Raw genomic sequence first — 13,599 nt, forward strand, 5'->3', positions numbered from 1 at the left:
TGTCACATACCAGTTTAGAAAAACTACGGATTTTGACAGAATACTACGAGAATAGTCTAGTAGTGGTTGCTCAATTAGTGTATCTTCTACAAAATTTTTTTCATAGAAAGTAGAATCATAAGTGGTATTCATATTCATTTCTGAAAATTTCTCACTTATAGTGACCCTCCGGAAAACTGAGCGTCAATAAAATTAATACAAATTGTAACTGTAAATAAAAAAGTAAATTATGTTAATACTATTACTTTCGAGCTCTATCGTAGATTAGGGTGTCAGCCTGTTACGACCTCGATATTCTGGAATATTTTAGTTACTAACTATACGGGTACTCTACAATATAATAGTATATTGTGTAACGCCGAAAGGCTCCCTGATATAGGCATATCAGTCTATATTTTATATACTAATTTCACAATGAAACTAGTGAAAATAAGTTTGTAAAACAGTAAGGGACCGGGCGAAGCCCCATTGATTATAAAATGCCTGCTCTAAGTCTGCATCCTTTCGGATTAGCAAAAATGCGCGGGTGTAACCCGCGCGGCCTATATCTACCATTACCGTAAATCATTCGCTTTTTAGAGCATCCTTTACCCACTAGTAGTTATTTTACTTTACAGTAAAACCTCTATTAATAAATAATAGATACTATTGGGCTTACCAAGTTCCTATTATAGCACTTTAATGTTATCCTTAGAACCCCACTATACGTAGGTTGAAATTAGATCCATAAAGTAAAGTACGGGAACACTTTACTACATTCAACAGTCGATTATTCTCAAGGATAATCGTCAGTTCTACGCTTCTAACGTGGATTCACTTATGTTGTTCATAGATAACTAGCTCACCATCTATTCAAATATTATCGATAGATGGATTTAGGTGGGCTTCACACTAAAGTATTACTACTCTAGCATGCCACTTGAGCTCAGATAATGGATTATCAGGAGGGGTTTCACCTCATTACTATAATAGACTTCTTGTCGCACTCCCGTCTAACTGAAGGTAAACCGCATCTGCACGGCTAATTCAATTTCACTGAGATGCTTGTGGAGACAGCAGGGCCACGTTACCTCATTCATGCAGGACCACATTTAATGGCCACATAGTAATCAAATTTATCGTATTTTTTAGTTTTATCTTTTCTACTACTTCTATCCATTCTTTAAATTGTTGATATTTAGTCCCTATAACGGGATATTGTATGAAAAATTTCGCAATAATTATAGTGTTCATTTTATTCGAATAAACATTATAACTTGCTGTTTTTCGATTAATATAAACCGTACCACACTGAAAATATTCACAAATTTTGTTCATTAGATCAATATCACGCACATGTTGTGTGATGTTAAATCGAAGACGCACTTGTGAATTACTTTTTCGTAGTACAGTAGTGAAACATCCTTCTCCAGTAACAAAACCTGAAATTCATTCGGGATGGCGCGCCAGCGCGCCGGAAAAAATAATAGGTCGTTCTACTGGCACTGTATTAGGAAAATAACACATTAGAGTATTATTAATCCCCCAATTTATACTTGCCTTAAGTGATACAATATCTTCTATACCAGACGTAGTAAGATGAGATTTATTTTTTATCATATGAAAAGCTTTTGCGAATAGGATGAAATCAGCTCCTTTTTGAGTTTGTAGAGGAAATTCTGTAAAATGAGATACAACAACATCTAGATCTTTAATTGATCGAACAGAATAATAGATAACATTATTTGTTTCACGAAGAGTTCCAACATTAAAGAATTTATAAATCTGTTGTAGTAGTTCTTTATCACGAATATGCATTCCAACTGTAAAATCCAGTTGTACTCGCCATCCAATTACAGTTTTTGCTATTTTAATAGAGAAGCATCCCTCCCCATCAATTAGTCCAGTTACAAACATGGGGTGAAGTTTCTTTCCTATTTTTGTACTAAAAAATTTAGAAAGGATTTTGATTGGATATCCAATTTCTTGGACCATTAGAGTATATCTTACCTGTATATTATTATAGCCAATACAAAAACTGCCGTATACTCGTTGCACTTTTACAAATAGTTTATATAGACTTTGGCTAAAAAGAGAATATTCTATATAGTGGAAGGTTCCTCTATTTGACTTAGCTACGCGATTTTCCATTTCACTTTCGTTCATTTTATGACTTGTTACCATCTCTGAGTAATTACTTCAGCCACACATAATGTTTCCATTATGGCTTGGTATCATAAACTTTAGGAGGTCCCCATAGTTTGACAGTTTACACCCATAGAGTCGATTTCCTAGATCGACAGACAGGAATTTCGCTACTTTCAGATCCTTATAGTTAAGACCGCCATTCACCATGGCATCAGTTAGTGACTCTATTTATTACTATTAGTTTTCACTATAGATCATAAAAAAGATCACCTTCTTTACACGTCATGGCATTGGGCAGAGTTCACAACTTATACAAATACTATTCGTCTTAGCAAGTTGCTGTGTTTTTGGTAAACAGTCGCAGCCCTCGATTTTGTGACACTCAAAATAAAGGGGGCGTGCGCCCCATCTATTCTGGTTACCCTTATCGTCTAACTTACGGGCACAATTTGCCGAGTTCCTTCACAAGCATTATCTCTACGCCTTAGTATTCTCTACCTACGAACCTGTGTCGGTTTAGGGTACGGATTCACTATTTATATAGTGACACTTTATTCTTTCTTGATCATAACCATTCCTTTTGAAAATTTCCTAACCAATATAATGACCGTTATATAGATAATTCTGTGTAATTCTAATTGTTCTCATCAGATATAAGCATTCGCTTATAATCCTTAGAGTCCGCATAACTCATGGCAGATTAACTTCTCCATGAAACCCTCTCGTATTCGGCGAGGAGTGTTTTAACTCCTTTCTACGTTACTCATGTCAGCATTTTCTCTTCAGTACTGTCCAGAAAATGAAACATTCTCCTTCAATCAGATACTGAGTGTTCTGCTACCCTTATTTATAAGAAATTAATATTATTATAAATAGTCACGGTGTAGGTATATTGTCTAAGACCCGTTAATTTTCGACGCTTCACTCCTCAAACAATAAAAATGAATTTATTGAATTTTATAGGACCACTGAGTTGTTACACTATCATTAAAAGATGGCTCAAATTGTTCTATAATTTTCATTATAGTTTAGACTATACCTTCAACTCTATTTTTACCTTAGACCTTGTTTACAATTAAACATCGATCATATTTATAATAAAAGCTCCACTCTGTTAGAAAGGGGGGCGCGTACGCGCATTCCCCATAATAAATGTATTACAAAGGTATTAACTTCAGGATTTTTGATAGAAAAGTAGCCTTATCCACTTTTCGTTTCAGTCCGCGCGTACGCGCCGATTCATATCATAAACTAGATTTACAATCTCTTCTAGATCGGCATTTGATTTTACTCGATTTTTAGTCATAATATCCCATGCTTTAAGAGTTGGCTCAACATAGAACTGTTTCACCGTATTAAGGTGAATAGATAGTAGTGCGCTACGCGCGGTTGAATTTTTTCTAGTAGATTTTTATAACTATGAATTCGATATACACAAGCATCCTTATTAGTATATTTCTTTACTTCACCGCATCCGAAATAGTCCATAAGTGCTATAAGCACATTATAATCATCATTAGATTGAGTTACTTGAAAGAAACTAGTAATTCGTGAACTTGTTGTACTAAAATTAAACCCGCGCGTACGCGCCTTCCATCCCCATCGATAAGCCCTGCTAGATATTCTAGTGTTATTGATGTATTCATCTTTTGACTAAAATCTAGCATTAGCATATTATAATTCTTTGATTCATTATATACTGAAGCAAACTCAGAAGAACTACTCATAATTGTATCTAGAATTACTTTAAAAGATTCTGGATTCCGAGTAGAAGTATTGTTCATAAAGTAACATAGATTAAGAATATCTAGGAAACCGCGCTTACGCGCGCAGTTAGATGATAATTATCATTCATTGCTAGAACAACTTGACGGAAGATTAGATAAGATACAAACTTTCCACCCGGTATTTCTCAAAGTGTGGCAGAATTACAGTAATAATCTCTTTTAGAGAAGTTACTACAATGCTAACACGTTCTCGATTAATAACCAGTCGACCGACACCAAGATAAGTGTGAAGAGCTTGCATTAGTTCAAGATCATGAATACTTTGAGAAAGTTCAAAAGTAGGTACAAATCGATAAAGGAATTTACCGCCCTACGGGCGGTTGTTTCTTGATAATAACCAGCGCGTACGCGCCTTCCATCAGCTTGAGTAAATCCGCGCGTAGCGCAGCCACCAAGGACTAAATTTAAATAGTTGTTTCATTGTTTTCATTGTTTTCATTGCTTTTATTAATAAATATATATAGTAAACTGAGATTCATAGAGTGCCAACGTGTTATAGTGTATTAAATACGGATTTGGTTCACCTTGTCCATACATTTATACTACTATCTCTTCTTTCGAATCAGTCGTTACAGGGTCAATATCAAAGTGAATGCTCTATAATGCATTCATATTTATTTTAGAATCTCTACGATGATACGACTTACCCACGGTATTACCATAATTTAATTAATCAATTAAACCTTAGGCTTCACCGTTTTGAGTTGGTACTATAATAGTAATCACTTACTATTGAGGCACTGACGGTCTCCCCGTACCTCCAAGCCTACTTCATGGTTGTATTAGGAGTTAAACTTTCTTATATTCACTTAACAATATTTTGGGACCTTAACACGTGCTCTGGGCTGTTTCCCTTTTGTCTATCCACCTTATCATGAATAGACTGTGCCCTTATCATTCACTATTATCCTTCCGAGGTTAACCATCAATGGTAGAGTTGTGAAACCCCCCAATTTAACATAGTGATGTAGAAACATCTAGCTAATGTATGATGATCAGTGCTGTACATATAAAAGTGTAAATAAAGGCCCTACCTAAATAGGTTTCGCAGAATACCAGCTATCATCCAAATTAGATTGGCCTTTCCAATATGCGCCCAATAAAATGTGCGCGGTTATAAAATCAAAGATTTTGCGCGGGGAATAAAAATCGGCGCGCCGAAGGCGCGCTTTTTATAGGCTCAATTTTATAGGGCGCCAGCTATAATTTTCATTATAGTTTAGACTATACCTTCAACTCTACTCTTACCTTAGATAATATAAAAAGAATACTATGATTTTAACTTTCATTTACATAGCGCGTACGCGCGGGGCCCCGAATTAATAATAAATTATTATAATTCGCATAATTCAATCTTTGATTGAATGGATGCCTCATTAATATATAGATACTCTTCCTTGGTATATTTACGTGATTTACCTGCCTGATTTATATTGTAAACTAGATTTACTACTTGAATAAAAACATGCGCCAATAAAAATCGGCGCAGAGCGCTTTTTATAGGCGCATCATTCATTTTTTGTGTTGAAAGAATATTTCAGACAAAAAATGTTGGTTTTAGATATAGTTGTTTTACAGTGGGCTTCGCCCGGTGAATATTTTCAAATACTGGTTGAACATTACTCATTAGATTATTTAGTCCGGGGCTTCGCCCCGGTGAAAATACATGCATTAGATTTTAGTTTATAAGTATGTCCGCAACCAAAAAAAGTAATGAGATCATTTATAACAGAGATATCTGTAATATCTCCGCGCGGAGCGCCTTTAAAATAGGTTGAAATTTTTCGTTTATTACTAAAACCAAAATAAAACCCTCCGCGCGTAGCGCCCATCAACAAGACCGGGGGGCGCCCACATATTCAGGATCTAGCATTGTTGATGTATTATTTTTCAGTTCTACTTTATATGTAGGAATAACACTTGTTATCTTAGGAAATTTTTTTTTATCGCTTTCATAATTTCTTCTTTAGTTTCAAGTGTACGATAGCTAGTACCGTGTGTAAAATAAGCTATATTAAGAATACTAATAAAACCCTCTTTGTTTTGCATAAGAAGAACAACTTGTCGAAATGCCTGACGGCGGTAAGAAATATATTTACCACCACGACAAGGATACTTATCAAAATGAGGTAGAATTACAAGAATCAGATCCTCTAGTTTATTAATAACTAGATTTGCAGAATCACGATTAATTCGTAGTTTACCTACACCAATGTGAGCATGTAGTGCTTTTATCATTTCAAGCTCCGAAATATGTTGTGTTAGAACAAAAATAGGACGAGGTCGATATGGTGGGCTCCGCCCTACCTTGTTTTCGCTTTTCGAAACACACTACGAAGCTACCATCCGCTTGAGTAAATCCGCGCCGCCCTATAAAATTTCAAAGAGGGCGAAGCCCGCCTACGGCGGGCGCGCTCTGCGCCGAATATTTTTTATAGGCGCAGCCACCAGGCTGTAAATTTAAAAATTCGTTTATTCGTTGTGTTCATGGTCATATTATTTAGTTATTATTTTTCTTTTATTATCATAGTAAGTTGAAACTGTAGAGTGCCAACGTGTTACATTTACTTATGGACTTACATCTAATTGATAGAATGCCAGGTTTTCAACGTCTCCTCTTTCGAATCAGTCGTTACGGGGTCAATGTAAAGAGAATATTAATTCTATTTCATTTTTCATATTAGAAAAATGAAAGCGCTTATAAAAATCTTCGATTTTGCGCTAACGTTATAAAATTTACTAGTAAATTTTATTGGGCGTAGCTGCGCGGACGCGCCTTATATTTTTATAAGCGCGGACGCGCCTTCGATTTTTATAACGGAGCGCGAATATTTTTATAGGCGCGGGATATTCAAATAAGTAAATTATTATAATACTTATGTTTCACTATTTACATGACTTCCCACGGTATTGCCATAATATTTAGTAGTTTATTTTAATATCTTAGGTTTCACCGTTATGAGTTGGTGCATAGTAAATATCACTATTTACCTGGGCAAAAGATCAATTCTAGTACCCCTTACCACAACTCATCAGAGAATTTTGCAACATTCACCTGTTCGGCCCTTTTTTAGCCTGGTCATGGTAAGATCATTTGGCTTCGGGTCTAGTTCATAAAACTATTTTTGATCCACTTATTACAGTCGCTTTCGCTTAGATTATTCATCTTGCTCTATAAACTAACTCGCTGACCCATTATGCAAAAGGTACGTTGTCATTTTTTACTTAAAACTCCAACTGCTTATAGGATTACTAGTTCAGGTTCTATTTCACTAGTCATCTACTTTCTTTTCACCTTTCACTCACGTTACTCTCCACTATCGCTAGATATGTTATACTTAGCCTTGGAGGATGGTACCCCCTTATTCATACAAGGCTGACGTCCTCATATTACTTATTAACATTCTTACTTTCAGAACATACAGGACTTTCTCCTTCTATGGGATTAGAAGAATTTTTTTACTATTCTAATGTCTACTTATTCCAAAGTACTATGTCCCTCAGTAAAAATTTAGGCTATTCTGGTTTCACTCACCATTACTCCCAGAGTCTCTTTTGATTTCCTTTCCTATTGGTACTGTAATGTTTTACTTCCCAACGTTCTATACTCTTCGGTTTACCTTAGGATTGTATGATTCTCCCTTTATGTATCTAATCTATACTTTTAGTATTCTACTTCCTTTTCAACATATCTGCTAGGCATCCCTAATAATCCCTTTAATTACTTAACCGTACATTCAACATTGTCATCGATTCCTATATTAATTACCGCGGAATAAAAATCGGCGCAGAGCGCTTTTTATAGCCCGCAAATTTCTCTGAAGCCGCGCTACGCGCGCGCCTCTTTTTTTTTTTAAGCGCTACGCGCGGGCAATCGAAATCCGCGCCAAGAAAAACCGAAGATTTTTCGCCTTTTTTTTTCTTAAAAAAAAAAAGAAGGCGCTATCAAAAGTTAAATCAGCACACAAAACACTTATCTGCTGCCGCGCGTACGCGCTTAATTTCCCTAGTTTTTAAGCGCGTACGCGCGGCCTGAAAATCTTTATTCTCTATAAAATAGATTTTATATGACTAATAACAAAAATTGTTATTAAATTAGCAAAATAACCTAAAACTCTATTTAATAAATTGGATTGCGCGGTATCGAAGATTTTGCGCATAGCGCGGCTATTATTCTAATTCTACTAATTCTTCTTTAAATTCAACTTATTATTATTCTAATTCTTATAATTGTTGAATTATATAAAAAAAGATCTCATCTCATTAGATGGGCCTCTTTTAAAAAAGAATGCGCCTATAAAAAGCGCGCCTTCGGCGCGCCGATTTTTATTCCCCGCGCAAAAATCTTCGGCGCGGCTACGCTTAGAAAATTCAATTTACTAGTAGGCCCTCATTTTATTAGGCGCGTAGTAAAAGCCGCGCCTATAAAAAATATTCTATTTTTTATTGGCGCGCGCTATTTTTCATTTTTATGTAATATACATAACATTGTATAGGAGGATCCTATAAGGACGATAGTATATAGATACTCTCAGATATTCATATAATTAGTTATACATTAAAAAATGCGTACGCCCCTTTTTTGTTTTTTTTTAAGAAGCGTAGCGCGGGAAGGGGCGCTACGCGCTGATTTTATATGGCGCGGGGTTTCACCCGGGGCGGGGCGCTACGCGCGCCCCCCGGGAAAAATAAAGATAGATTTTCTGCGCGGATATTTTTATTTAGTGCAATATTATTTATTAAGATAGAATTCAATAAATGAATTAGTAGCGCTACGCGTGGATATTATTAATAGTAGGAGCAAAGAGCGATCTACAAGACCTTTTCTTTGAGGATATTACTTAGTTTATTTATTTAGTAAACTATTTTTATTTTCTAATACGGTCGTATTTTACTTAAAATTCAAATTATGAACAACTTTCTACTTGATTTTCTAGCACTTGGTGCTATTCTTTCTGGAATTCTAGTTATTACATCTAAAAATCCAGTTATTTCTGTACTATTTCTAATCTCTGTATTTGTTAATGTTGCAGGATACCTTGTACTACTAGGAGTTGGATTTATTGGTATCTCTTACCTAATTGTTTATATTGGAGCAGTAACAGTACTATTCCTGTTCGTTATTATGATGCTTAATCTTCAACTTACAGAGCTTAGTGCTGTTGGTAATGAGTATACTCAAAATCTACCTCTAGCAACTATTATTGGAAGTCTACTCCTATTTGAACTAGTTTCTCTTGTACCTTCTTTTGATGGTTTCTATCAAATTAATACTACTTCAACTATTTTTAAATATCTAGGTGTAGGTATTCTTAATTGGTTTAATTCGGTTTCTCTAGGAGTTGGAGATACTTTTGCTTTTGCAGAAGTTCACCAAGCATTCAATAGTTTCGCTGCTGATACGCAATTTGCTAGTTTCCTACAAATTCAAAGTATCGGTCAAGTGCTTTATACTAATGGTGCTCTTTGGCTAATCGTAGCTAGTGTTATTCTACTTCTAGCGATGGTTGGACCTATTACTCTTTCTATGAATAAGAAAGATTCATCCCCAGCCCCGCGGTATTACAATAAATCACCTAGTAAACTAACAGGTAAACGGTTTTACTCTAGTAATAGCCGATCACATCTACCTGGAGATCATTATCGACGACGCCCTATAAAATTGAAAAGAAATTTGCGGGCGCGCCAATAAAAAATAGAAGATGCCTTCGGCGCCTACGGCGGCGCCTTAAGAAACTTTTTACAGAAAAAAACAAAAAGACCGCGCTTAATAGTAAAGAAAATCTGGATATGGCACTGGGTATTTCTATTTCTAAGGAGACTATTGATCTTTGTATGACTATCGTAGAAAATAGTATTACATGTGACTTTCCATATGCTAACACGGAAGCAAGTAAAGCTTTTACGCTTATCGCTGGTCCACATTCCACAAAAATCCTGCTAAGCGTAAAGCTGGTTCTTATCACATTCATGGTAATATTGATAATGTGCGCTACGCGCGGGGGGGGGGTAGGACAAAGTATTCTTCTAGGTCATCGTGTACGGGAAGATGCTAATCTTCGTTTTTCAACAACTAGTAGTTATATCACATCACTACAGAGCGCCTATAAAAATCTTCGGCGCGGCTACGCTTAGAAGCCTTCGCCGCCTAGGGGGCGAAGCCCTTGCGCGCGTTATAAAAATATTCGATAGGGGGGCTTCGCCCCCCCCGGCGCGGGGCGGGAAAGTAACTATTTATCTTGTACCGCCCTCTTACAATCTACCTCTAGATATTGCTACATTCCTAACTATTCTAGAACGCGCGCCAATAAAAAATAGAATATTTTTTATAGGCGCGGCTTCTTTTCTTCGTTCTTCAACCATCAGTCAATATTCGTCTAGTTGCTACTCCGCCCTATAGGGCTTCGCCCTCTTTTCAATTTTATTGGGCGCGCGTAGCGCCCCTTCTAATAAGGAACGTACAATTAGTGACGAACTACTAAAAGCGGGTGAAACTATATATTTACCGATATAATCTCTCAGATAATTCCTTTGAACTAATTCAAATTCTACCTAATACAGATTCTTTCTCTAAAATTGCTGGTAAGAGTAAGCTATGGGCTCGAGATATTCTTCGAGAAGGCGCCTATAAAAAATATTCTATTTTTGCGGGGTATCGAAAAGAACTATCTCTTTCTACTACTCCACTGGATACTAATAAATCATGTCTAATGAATCAAGAGGAACTTACAGATCTAGTTAGTAAACTTCAACAAAAAAAACGGGAAACAAATCATGGTTATTGCGGCCCGGGCCACTACAAACAAATACAGAAATTATTTCCCGCCGCGCGTACGCGCGCTATCCGAAGTTGTGCACGAGCTCTTAATGTTAGTCAAACTCCTATTAAACATGATGCTATCATTAACGCCGAAGGGATCTATAAAATTGTATCCCTTTAAAAAAATAGTATGCTCTGCATTTCCAAATTAAAGAAAGAATGAGAATAGAATGCGCCAATAAAAATCGGCGCGCCACAAATAAGGAGCTATTGCTATTCTATTCCTATTTGTTCTTATGATGCTTAATCTACAACTAACTTAACTAAGTGCAGTTGGTACAGAATATACAAAAATATACCACTAGGTACAATTATTGGAAGTCGCGCCAATAAAAATATTCGATGGGCGCGCGTACGCGCGGCTTCGCCCTAATAAAATGCGCCTATAAAAATGCGCTACGCGCGCCCTAGAAAATTGAAAAGAGGGCGAAGCCCTATAGGGCGGGCGCAGCCCCCCGCGCGTACGCGCTTGAAATTTTATAGGGCGGCGCGATTTTTTTATAAGGCCCTAATAAAATGCGCCTATAAAAATCTTCGGCGCAGAGCGCGCCCGCCGTAGGCGGGCGGGCGCAGCCCCCCGCGCGTACGCGCTTTAAATTTTGCGGCCTTTTTTTAAGAATGCGCCCTATTTGTACTAGTATCAATTGTACCAGGATTTGGCTCAGGATCAGACGGTACATTTAATATTAGTACAGTTACTAATCTTCTACCTCAAGCTGAACTAGGTATCCTTAATTGGTTTAATTCTGTATGCGCGGTGTTAAATCCGCACAAGCGCGTACGCGCGCCCTATTAGTGATGTACACTACACATTTAATACTGCCCGGGCGAAGCCCTCCCTTCGGGAAACAGGGCGCTGCTGATACACAATTAGCTAGTTTCCTACAAATCCGCCGAAGGCGTATTGGTTACAGTATTTATACGCCTTCGGCGGTGCTCTATGGCTAATTGTAGCAAGTGTTATCCTTCTTCTAGCGGACCTATTACACTTTCAATGAACAAAATTTCTGCTAATTAAATTATTTCTCGCTAATAAAATCTTCGATTTTATTAGCAGCGCCTTATTTTCCCCTGCTCGCGCATTCTTTTTTTAGCTAATATAATCGGCGCCTATAAAAAAGCGCGCCTTCGGCGCGCCTATTTTTTATTGGCGCTGCTAATTTTTCCCGCGCGTTGCGCAAAATCAAAGATTTTGCCTATCGGCGGCCCCGCTGCGCGAGCAGGGGCGCTACGCGCATAAGAAAAAGAAGGGGGGCCAATCGGCGCCTATAAAAAAGCGCGCCTTCGGCGCGCCTATTTTTTATTGGCGCGCCCGCAAATTTCTTTTAAATTTGGCCTTTTTTTTAATTTAAAAAAATGCGCGGGTGTAACCCTATCTTCGATTTTGCGCGGCTTCGCCCGCCCACCGCGCCTAATAAAATGAGGGCCACTAGTAAATTGAATTTTCTAAGCGTAGCTAATAAAATGCGCCGCCCTAGAAAATTTCAAAGAAATTTGCGGGCGCCGAAGGGATCGGCGCAGAGCGCCCCCGCCGTAGGCAAATTTATTTTCAATTTTATAGGGCGCCTACGGCGGCGCGATTTTATAACGCCGCGCGTACGCGCGCGCGCCGAAGATTTTTTATAGGCGCCTTCGATTTTTCGCCTTTTTTTTTTCTTAAAAAAAAAGAAGGCCGCGCGTAGCGCATTTAATTAGGCGCATTCTTTTTTGCTAATATAATCGGCGCCGCGCTATGCGCAAAAATATTCTATTTTTTGCCGGGTTTTTTTTTAAGAATGCGCGGTAAAAATTAGAAAAATTAGCACTCAAATTAAAACAAAAAGGAAGGGACGTTTTACTCTAAAATCTTTTGTTGATGCAAAAAGAGGAATCTATATTAGTAAATAAATTGCTAGACTAGTTTTTATACGTATAAAAATTTAACAACAGTGATTAGGAAATAGAAAATTGGATGCGCGTACGCGCGCCTTACAAATTCTTCTTATTTACTTTACAATCGAATTTACTTATTAGATAAAATAGTACTAATATAATCTTAGACTTTTAGTAGGCTCTATTTTCTAAGGCGCTAGAATAATGATTGATTAAAATATAATAGTCGCGCCTAATAAAATTGACTAGTCGCCGAAGGCTTCTAAGCGTAGCCCTATCGAAGGCGCTACGCGCCTTAAAAAAGAAAGCGCTAGAATAAACAACTATTAGTATGACAACAACGCTATAAAGTCATAGATCTATAATCGCTTAAAAAAAAAAGAAGAAAACTTTTAGTACTCTACATATAAAGATAAAAAAGAACGACTGAAGTATAAAATTAATTAATTAAAAGGAGGCGCGTACGCGCGGCTTCGCCCGCCCCCCTATAAAAATCGGCGCAGAGCGCTTTTTATTGGCGCTACTATTTTATAGGAAATGAAGAAATTTTCATTTCTTTACTTTCATTATTTTGTGCTGCTTTCACTTTTAAAGCCGCGCCTATAAAAAATATTCTATTTTTTATTGGCGCGCGGTTATTTTATTTATTAATTAATCAATCTAAAAGTACTGCTTTATATACAGTTTAGTAATATTACTATATTTCTATCTTATAAAGTTATTCTATAAAATAAAGCGCCGCGCGTAGCGCCAAATCTTCGATTTTGCCTACGGCGGCACTCTTTTGTTTTATAGAATACTATTTTCTTACTATAATTGGTTACAATTACTTAGTAATGATCTAGGGTTAGCAAAGCTATTATTCTATATAAATATATTGTTAAAATGTTTAATCTATCTCGAGCTCCTATTACAGTAGTTTTTAACGAAGCACCACAACCTTGGCAACTAGGATTCCAAGATGGAGCATCACCATCTCTTATTTACTGTATC

Source organism: Ustilago hordei, assembly GCF_900519145.1.
Source record: "Ustilago hordei strain Uho2 genome assembly, contig: UHO2_mito, whole genome shotgun sequence".
Taxonomy (NCBI): Eukaryota; Fungi; Basidiomycota; class Ustilaginomycetes; order Ustilaginales; family Ustilaginaceae; genus Ustilago; species Ustilago hordei.